Here is a 10,000-nt window from a genome sequence, read left to right as displayed (position 1 = left end):
AATAACACATTTTAGCTGCACAGCTGCACCTTGGAATGCTTCTGTTCACCTTTCAGAGAAAATGGTCTCTTTTGTTACACAAGATAATACAAAATGTGTATTCGATTTGGCATGTCAGGGATTGCTAAAGAAGTTAAATTCTTATTTTTAAATGTGCTTACCGCTTTACAGAACCCTTTAATGACGTTGATCAAATGCACAACTCCACAACTCCATCGGCTTCCACATATTACGGCAACACAAATCGGCATCAATACAAACCCACATAAACAATAACAGAACATGTATGCATTGAAAGGGTGACATGAAGCATCCCCCGGACCTAACAAAAACCCAATCATTTACATGAGTGGATCCCAAGCCATTCTGTATTCCTCCCTCTGTGGGGGGGGGGGGGGGCGAGGGGGTCCGTCCTTTATATTGTGTACGGCCCCGGCTTTAAGGAGGTGGCAGCAGAGGTCATGAGCCAGATTGTACTCTCTCTATCTACGGGGGGAAAGTGGAAATGTGCTTTGTTGCCCCCCAAGTCAGGCGGAAAATTGCTAACCCGTTTGTCATTGTGTGCCAAGATGTGGAGGTCAGTGACTGGATTCCTCCATGACAAGCTGACGGAATCAAATGTTTTTCCAGCGCCTCGCCCCCCTAGCACCTGCCCTGCCAGGTAAAATAACAACACAGCAGCAGAGAAAAGAGGGCTTACCAGCGCAGGGACTTAAAGACAGAGGGGCTGAGGTGAAAAACGATATGCCAGGAAGAATTTTATCATGAAACCTTGCATGTCCATTGGCTATTTCAGCTCATTTGAACCCCGTATACATTTAGCTCACAGTGGCAGATGCAATGGCAGGTTCTGGCCAATAGCCAGGCACCGGGAGCACACCTCTAATTATTTGTGCCCGTGACCACAGAAATTCTCAAGGGCTCGGAAGAATGTTGTTTGTTATCGTGAGGTGGGAAAAAGAAAGCGACCATTGGTTGGATTTGAACCATGAAGCGAATACGAAAAACATTTCGGAAAAATTGCATCACAGGGTGTTGGTTCCTTATTAGCAGAGTGCACCCTTGGAAAATTCTCATGTGAATGTTATATGAGAAATTAGGACATTGCAAATAAGCAGAAAGGGATTTAGCAAATGAACATTATGTCTGCAGAAAATAAACAGAGATTATTCAATAATTGGAATCTTAGTTACGCAAAACGTTCCTGTCAGGTAAAATCCTAGTATATCAGCAGAAAAAATTTCAATGTTATGCAATGCAGATTCAATGTTGCATAACAAACAAATAAATGAATGCATGGCATGTTAAGATGCGTGCATATGGATAATCAGAAACGATTACATTGGTGGCAAAAAGATATCCTTTTACAAGGCTTAACAGGGTTTTGCCTTACAACGTATTAATCTGGGCGTATTACAGAGTAACACTATATAAATCACAGGGCTAAACGGGAACAAGCCTCGGCGAGTCTCAGGGCACAAACAATTCAAACGTGCTGCTTAAGTCCTGTTTTGAAGAACAGCATGCAGCTTCAGCCAACACTGTCAAACACATGTGAAGGTATAAGAACTTACGGACTGAATTGCTTTTCAAATGCGATAATTATAGGCCTAGGACTATAACATTGACACTTACACGATTTTAAACATAAAATGTGTAAGTGTCTAGGATATCAAGAATATTTGATCAGTCACATGGAGGCCCGCGCGCGCACACGCGCACACACACACACACACACACACACACACACACACACACACACACACACACACACACACACACTCTCTCTCTCTCTCTCTCTCTCTCTCTCTCTCTCTCTCTCTCTCTCTCTCCCTCCTGGAGCAGGACGCTGTAAACATCGACAAAATTGATTTATGTTTTATATTTATTTATGTATTGAGGAAATAAAACCGAACCACATGATTCGTTTCCCTTAGCTTGTGTTAAATGGTGTAGTGGAGGTGCACTGCATTACATCCAGACTGTGGTGGTAAACTTCAAACGCGGTTCGCAGCAGCAGGGCAGAGCCGCCCAGAGCAGCAGTGCCTCCTCCAGTCCTCACCTGGAGTGCTTCTCGGCAGCACAGAGGAAATCCCCCTGGCCCGGGGAGAAACATCACTCCGTCCCTGAGCGAGAACCAGACGAGCCGCAAGAACACCACCTCGGTTGGTTCATACCTTCACCTTGAAACAACAAACTCAGAGTATCATGACGGCTAGCATTACAAACCGCAGCGTTGCAGAGCTCACAACAATCTATCTGCAAACTTCCACATTAAACGAATACAAGATTCCTTGGGCGGAGGATTAGCAGCTAATATGTAAGCACAATGGGATCCAGCCCTCCCCACCTCGCTAACTCCGCGCTAAGATCACAGCCCCCGGGGGTGGGGGGGGGGGGGTGCACTCTCCTGCTCGCTGTGTTTTACTGAGACAAATTGAAATGGCAGGGAATCAAATATGGCCCAACAATCTCGGGCATTAATGTTCCCAGGGTAATGCCAGACTGCCTAGGGCTCGGTTTATTTTTTTGATAAACAGTGGTTTGTTCGCACAACGAACAGCACTAAACAATGCGTCCTTGGTATTTGTAGAATGAGAAAACCTGGCCTTTGATTAAAGGACTTTTGACATCGACTCATATTTTTGTAGACCTCCTCTGACGTGATAGATTGAAGTTCTGTCACATTAAAATAGCACACGGTGTATATTCATCGTATTCTGATTTCATTGTAGGCCTAGGCCTAGAGTAGCCTAGTCTTTAGGTAGCATGTTTAATATCTTACAGTATTAAAAGTTATAAAAGCACAAACGGTTATTATGCATTGATAGAAAAATAGTATTCTAAGTATTTCCATTTATAACCACATTTGGCACAAATCTGTCATTAAGAGCCTCAAAATTATTAAACATTTTGCATCATTTGATGGTCGATAATCAATTATATAACATAACAATCATATTAATTGAACTTTGTGATCACCAAATTCCAATCCTTTCTTCATTCGAGATCTTTTGTTCTTAAACTCAGTTAATGAGTTCTCTCAGTTATACAACCTTTCCCATGGGATACAAATGTATAATCACATCAGACAGCCCAATAAAGTTGCTTTTACTTTTCGGAACCATGAGGCAGCATGGGCCTTGCTTACCGAAATACAGACATTTTGAAAAATAGACATTTTGGAATTTCAATCCACCCGTCCTCAAACCTCAAATGCAAGCAACGACACTCAGCGGCCCTCACACAGACCCAGCCAAGACCCCAGCAACTCTTAGGAAGTATTGCATCTACGTTTTCTAGAGTTACCATCGCCTTGTTTCCCAGATTCCTCTGCCGTGACCAAGTGGATGTCAGTATTTTCTGCTCCAGAGAACCAAAATAATACATCAAAGCCCTTGTTTCTTCGTCCCCCGCAAATGAAAGAGGGGCGTGAGGGGATAGGGGCTTTGCATTTGCATTTGAACTTTCCAGTGTTTTGGGTTTAGGATCAATTTATTAGAACTGGTGTGGTTTGACTGTTGTTCGCTCTGGTAGGTAAGCCCAGTTCACTCATCATTGAAGATGTTTGGTTTGTAATTCACCACCTTTGAGAGGAGCTGTGTGGCCTCCATGTTTTATCAGTGAGGGCATCAGCAACCTGCTAGCATTTGAAGGCTAGAATTAAAAAATTGATGAGCAAAGGCAGGTTAGGAATAGAACAGAACAGAGGAGAATATATATCAGAGGAGCATAGGCTAAGTTAAGAATAGAACAGAATAGAATAGACTAGAACAGAAGAGAGGAGCACAGGCAAGTTAAGAACAGAATAGAGTAGAATAGAACAGAATAGGGGAGCATAAGCCAATTAAGAATAGATCAATATAACAGGCCGGTTGAAGATAAAACATAATAGAATATAATAAAATAAGCAAATAGATGTATTTCTCCTGAAGCAAAAAGAAAGGCAGTAGTAAATGTTTCATGTCTAATTTGGAAAAGAGGAGACGGATGTGATCACATTTCAGAGGAAAATGTAGAATGAAAAGTCCCAGAAGACAGACAGAAGCTATCAAGTGCTTTCATGACTTCCTTTTGTTCCAGACAAAAAGTAGCAGAGATGTCAAAACACGAGAGCTGCTCACTCACTATTCACATCCACCCTCGCACTTGAGAGAATATATATATATATATATATATATATATATATATATATATATATATATATATATATATATATATATATGGATTACTTTTTCTGATGTATTTACTTTTGTTTCGGTAAATAACTTGGAATTCCCAAATTCATCAGAAGCAAAACAAGATGGGCCGGGACAAGCAGCTACTTACCCCCCCCCCCCCCCCACACACACACACACACACACACACTCTCACACACACACACACACACACACACACACACACACACACACACACACACACACATACACACACACACACACCCTCCCCCCCACCATCCAACTCTCAGCTAGTTTTACATCGTGTGTGTGAGAGCAGATCAAAGCTGGTTGTGCGTGTGTGTGTGTGTGTGTGTCTGTGTGTGTGTTTGAGAGTATGTGTGTTTGTGTGTGACTGTGCATGCACACACATTTGGAAAATACAGGGACTCTCTTTTGAGTGCTCAAAGTGCCACATGGCTGCTTAGCCACACATTCCCGCTGTCAGGAGCAAACAAAGACCGTTTTCTGGGGAGGAGAAAGGCATGCCATTTCTCCAACGTGCCTCACCTGTGCTGACCAATCCCGTCGGCCGACACAATCCCGAGCCCTGGAGGAAGATCGTTGAGGGTTTATGTTGTCATTGGAGGATGTTTTACAATTTTGCGGGCTAATGTTTATTTTTGTCTCTCTCCCACCCCGGGACCACCTTCGATCCTCTGGGGCTGACCTATAGCCGGCTGGCAGGTAATCAGGGGAACGGCCATATTTACATGTTTAAACGGCTGTAACCCAACACGCCCAGTGTTGTGCTCTGGCGCTGGCTGTGTCGACCACCAGGCTTGCATGCTAGCGAGCGAACACTGCACGCTGCACTCTGATTGGTGTTTTACAGTCACACACATATGATAAGAACACGCATGTATGACAAGACGCGCTGTTCTTATGGACAACCCCACTCCAACCACATTTCACGGTTCGTGGAAAGTCTGCTCGTCAAACTGGGGTATTAGGGAGAGGATTGCGTGCATCTACCGTCGTGTGGTTGTGTGGTCTCCCCCTCACTCTGCTGACACGGTGGGCAGCCGCCAGCCAATCGTCTGTGCCTGTGAGCGGTGACAGCGTGGAGGGGAGGACATATTGTGTTGCTCAATCCGCCACGGCTCGCACACCTGAACCGAGCAGGGTCGCTCCTTTTTATTCACACACAAAGAATCCCCTTCATTCAGAAGACCGAACTGGGGGCCAATAACATATCTAGCATTGACATTTCTAGGGATAAATACTCCTGCTCTGTTGTTTATTTGTGCAACTAGATATTTTTCAGTCTCCCCACCAACCAGTGCAGATGCAGGCGTCTAACTAGGGTTATGAATTGCCTACTTGGTGCTGGGTGAAAGGGGAACTCGAAGGGAGATTTGAAACTTTGGAATTTGCAAATGGCACCGTTATCAGAGAGTGTGATCACTCTATGTAAACCACCTACACCATGGACGACGAGAACCCTGGTGCTCGAGGAATCAATCATGAGCTGACAGAATCTCAGATCGATGGGAAGCCATTACTGGTGCATAGCCCGAGGGTCCAGGGAACATGTGCCCTGCCAGTAGGATGATGAGGCAGCCCACCAATCAGAATGATCCAACACGACCAATCTGAATAAACCTATTTACTTATTTAGTTATTCGGCACGCGGCTTTATACAAAGTGACCGTCTGTGTGTTTATATAGAGTGTGCCTGTAAAAGTGGTTGGTATTATTTGGTACATGTCATTCAGAAGCAGGTATTTTGCAAAGGGGTGCCTTAGGTTAGACTGTGGCCTGGGAGTTAAACTCTTAAACCATCCCGCCCCTTATTAAGGCTCATTAAAAGCCAATGACTTTCTGCCCTCCAAACACATCAACAGCAGGAGCGTCCGTCCACCCCTGTCTGATGCCACACTCCTCCCCCGTGCGTGGCGGCTAATGTTTCTTATCTCACTGAACGGCATACGCTGTGTACAAGAAGTCCCTCCCACCCCCACCTAATGCAGGTTTTACGGACACAAAACATGGAGGAAGAGAGAGAGGACCCAAAAAAACTTAAAAAGAGGCTGATGACAGGGGCACTTTCATGTAACTTATCACCAGGCGCTATCAAAGCGTGATCTAGATCTTCCCGACAAGACCACCACCCGGGGCCCCTAGCCTGTGTTAGTAGTGGTGCTCTCATCTCTGCTCGGAGCACAGTGGGATCAGGCTGTATCTCTTTACTCCTTGTGTGTTTTTAGTTCTACTCGTGGGGGATCAGTGCTTGGTGGTCCTCTTCCTCCTCCTTCTCCTCCTCCTTCCTCCCCCTCCTACTTCCCCCTCCTCCCTCCCCCTTTTCCCTCCTCCCTCCCCCCCCCCTCCTCCTCATCCTTTCCCTCCTCCTCCTCTCTCCTCCTCCTCCTTCCTCCCCTCCTCCTCTTCCTTACCCCCTTCTCCTCCCTCCCCCTCCTCCTTCTCCTTCCTCTTCCCCTCTTCCCCGACGTCCTCCCTCCCTCCCCCTCCTCCTCATCCTTCCCCCCCCTCCTCCTTCCCCTCCTCCTCCTCCTTCCCCTCCTCCTCCTCCTTTCCTCCTCCTCTTCCTCCCCCTCCTCCTCCCTCCCTTCCCTCCTCCTACTCCCTCCCTCCTCCTCCTCCTCCTCCTCCTCCTCCTCCTCCCTTTCCCTCCCCCTTCTCCTTCCTCCCCCTCCTCCTACGCCTCCCTCTCCCTTCTCCTCTGCCCCCCTTCTCCTCCCTCCCCCTCCTCCCTACCCCCTTCCTCCTCCTCCCCCCTCTGCCTCCCCCTCCCTCCCTACCCTCCCCCCCTCATTGGACCACAGTGGAAAGCGGCGAGGACGAGCCGGGGAGACACGAGATCCGTCTAGTCGTAATCAGGAGGACATATCTGTGGAGAGACACAAACACGGCGGCCAGATTAAAAGAAAGAGGGAACTTTTAGATAGCTACACCGTGCCCTCTCACGCAAACACCTTGAGAAGACGGTTTGTTCTCTCCTGCGCACAGCATAATAGGGTCTTGTGTGCAGCGCCAGGAGTTGAAAAAGGAGTTGGGCATTGGGAGTTAAATTCAGCAAGACATAGATTTGTGTTTTTGTAATTGTTCAAATTGCACTACAATGATATGTATTCAAATATAGGAAAAAGTTAAATACGCAAACAAAGTCCAAAGTCTTGTTGTCTGTCATCTTGTTACCTCTATATTATTCAGACCAATCTTTATACGTGAATAAAGACACACTCCATATCTACGTATATTAGGGGACCTCTACTGGAATGACCACTGAAAGATATGACCTGATGTGACCTATACTAAGTTCTCAACACTGCCCTCTCCCTCTCTCTCTCTCTCTCTCTCTCTGTCTCCTCTCTCTCTCTCTCTCTCTCTCTCTCTCTCTCTCTCTCTCTCTCTCTCTCTCTCTCTCTCTCTCTCTCTCTCTCTTTCTCTCCTCGGGTGTGTCTCTGCCAGCACAATCCCACAGACTGTGATCCCTGATCTTAACTAGATGGATATCGTATCAGGATAGACAATGAGGGAGAGATGAAGGTGAGCCAGTTCATAGCCTTGCACGTCTTTCTCTCTCTCTCTCTCTCTCTCTCTCTCTCTCTCTCTCTCTCTCTCTCTCTCTCTCTCTCTCTCCCTCCCTCTCTCCCTCCTCCTTCTCCTCATCCGCTCTCCTCCCTCTCTCTCTCTCCCCTCTCCTCTATCTCTCTCCCCTTTCCTCTCTATCTCTCTCTGTCTGTCTATCTCTCTCTCTCTGGGGTCTCCTAAGTGCACTGGTTCAAGAGACACTTTAAGATTAACTACAGCCTTTTTGTGCTACTGAAATTAGGCAGGAACAGAAATGTATCGCGCCCACTTCCAGCGACTCTTTACATGCATAATGAAATTGTGTTTTATGTCATTGACTACATTTTTTCAGTGAACCACAGCAAATGTTTCCCTCAACAGAATGTGAATGATGAGAGTGGATTCTGACATTTGTAAAGTGCAATTTACTTTGTGTATATTTAACCTGCTGATCAATACAAATACCCAACAACAAGGGAAGTACTGTAGATTAAGTACTGATTCAAACCAACAATAACAATTTTTTAGTAAAGTCATTATTGTTACAGAAGCCTTTATTTGATAGGCCATTATTCGGAGGAAAATAGGAAATGGAAAACTATAAATGTCAGAATTTCAGCCTGCAATAAAATAAAGGGGGCAGGTATGTGGCCCACTCAAGGCGTAGGTTTATTCCCCTGATAGTTCAGAGCTTGTTCCTGCATGGAGCCACTTGTACTACATTGGGAAATCCCAGTTTTCTGTCTGTGATTGTAATATCAAAGTGCACGTTACAGTGTGCCCATCTACAACGGCAGCAACGCTGCAGGTGTGTGAGCGCATGAGTCTACCATAAAACTCAAATGTTTTCCTACTTAGGTAATGAGAAAATTTCGCAATATGTGCAAGACCTCACTTTAATACGCTGCTGTTCCTGTAAGTTGCAATTGGATAACATTAAGGTGTGTTCACCTTTTGGATTGGGAAATGTTTATACAGACATGCATATTTGTTAAGCCTGAGAGGATAGTGTGGAGCAGGGGGGTGGGGGGGGGGGGGGGGGGGGGAGGGGCTAAACTATATGCTTTATGTTCTCCAAATTGTGCCCAAATGTAGCCCTGTTATTCCCCTGACAGAACCCGTGGAAGTAGCGGGCTTCTTAGACGGTAGAGACGGGGATAGAGTTCTGTCAGTCAGGGGTGAAGGGGGCCCCTCGCGGCCCAGAAGCCTTTATGGCCGCAAGGGCCCTCTTCCCCCTGCTGTCATTTTCTCAGCAGTATGAGGTTACATATAGGTAAAGAGACTTTCCTTTTGTCGTGGACAAACAACCTCTTATTCCTGCCATGTCTGCGACAGCGGAGCAAATGTCAAAAGCCCCCCCCCCAACCAAACCCGCCTCTGAGGTCACAGGCCCAACGCGCAGCCTTCAACCGGACCCTTCGACCGGACCCTTCGACCGGACCCTTCGTATTTATAGATGACCCGCACGAACGGCCGGCTATTTTTAACACAGGTTTCTGACCAGGGCTTGACCTCATGACCTGTTAAGTTCTCCCTGATTTTCCAGGAAGGGGCCCCCGAAAGGTCACAAAGTGTGGCCCATGGAAAAACATCCCGGGGACTACCCGGGTTCCTCCAGGGTGAGAGAGTTGACCCTACGGGGGTAACCCCTGGTTAACCCCCTCGGGTTACCTCTCTCACCTCTCCGGCGGCTAGCTTGGTCACCGCCCACCCAGGCTGGGGGGGGGGGGGGGGGGGGGTGGTCGTGGGGGTCGTGGGGGGTAGACAGGGTCAGCAGGGGTGGCGTGGAACCATGTATGTTCCCAGACGAGATGTAGACAGCTTCACAGGCCAACGAACGCCAAAGGAAAACAAAGGGCAGTCAGGCTTGATTTTCCCCAAACCCCATTGTAGGCAGCCACATATCTGTGGCTGCAACACTCGGTAAATGACACGGTTTACAAGGCAGTGAGGTTTTTTCTTTTTTTTTCTTTTTTTTCTTCATGCGTGTCTTTGAAGTGCAGGAAGGATTACAATTTGGATGGTAGACGCAGAATCACTGATAAGACGCCCCCCCCCGCTCGCGCCTCGTTGCGTCGGGGAACCGGGGAGAGGGAGCCTGCGAAACAGGAAGTAGGACTCCTGAAAAAAGGAAGCCATTGTTCATCATCTCCGGCAAATTACTTTGTAAAATGGAAAGGAAGAAAAAGCCGAATGCGACGGACCTGTGCGATAGCGGCCTTTGAAAGCGGAGAGCGCCGGGGCATGAG

Source organism: Gadus macrocephalus, chromosome 10, assembly GCF_031168955.1.
Source record: "Gadus macrocephalus chromosome 10, ASM3116895v1".
Lineage (NCBI taxonomy): Eukaryota > Metazoa > Chordata > Actinopteri > Gadiformes > Gadidae > Gadus > Gadus macrocephalus.
The sequence above is the reverse complement of the archived record's forward strand: the minus strand, read 5'-3'. Positions refer to the sequence as shown.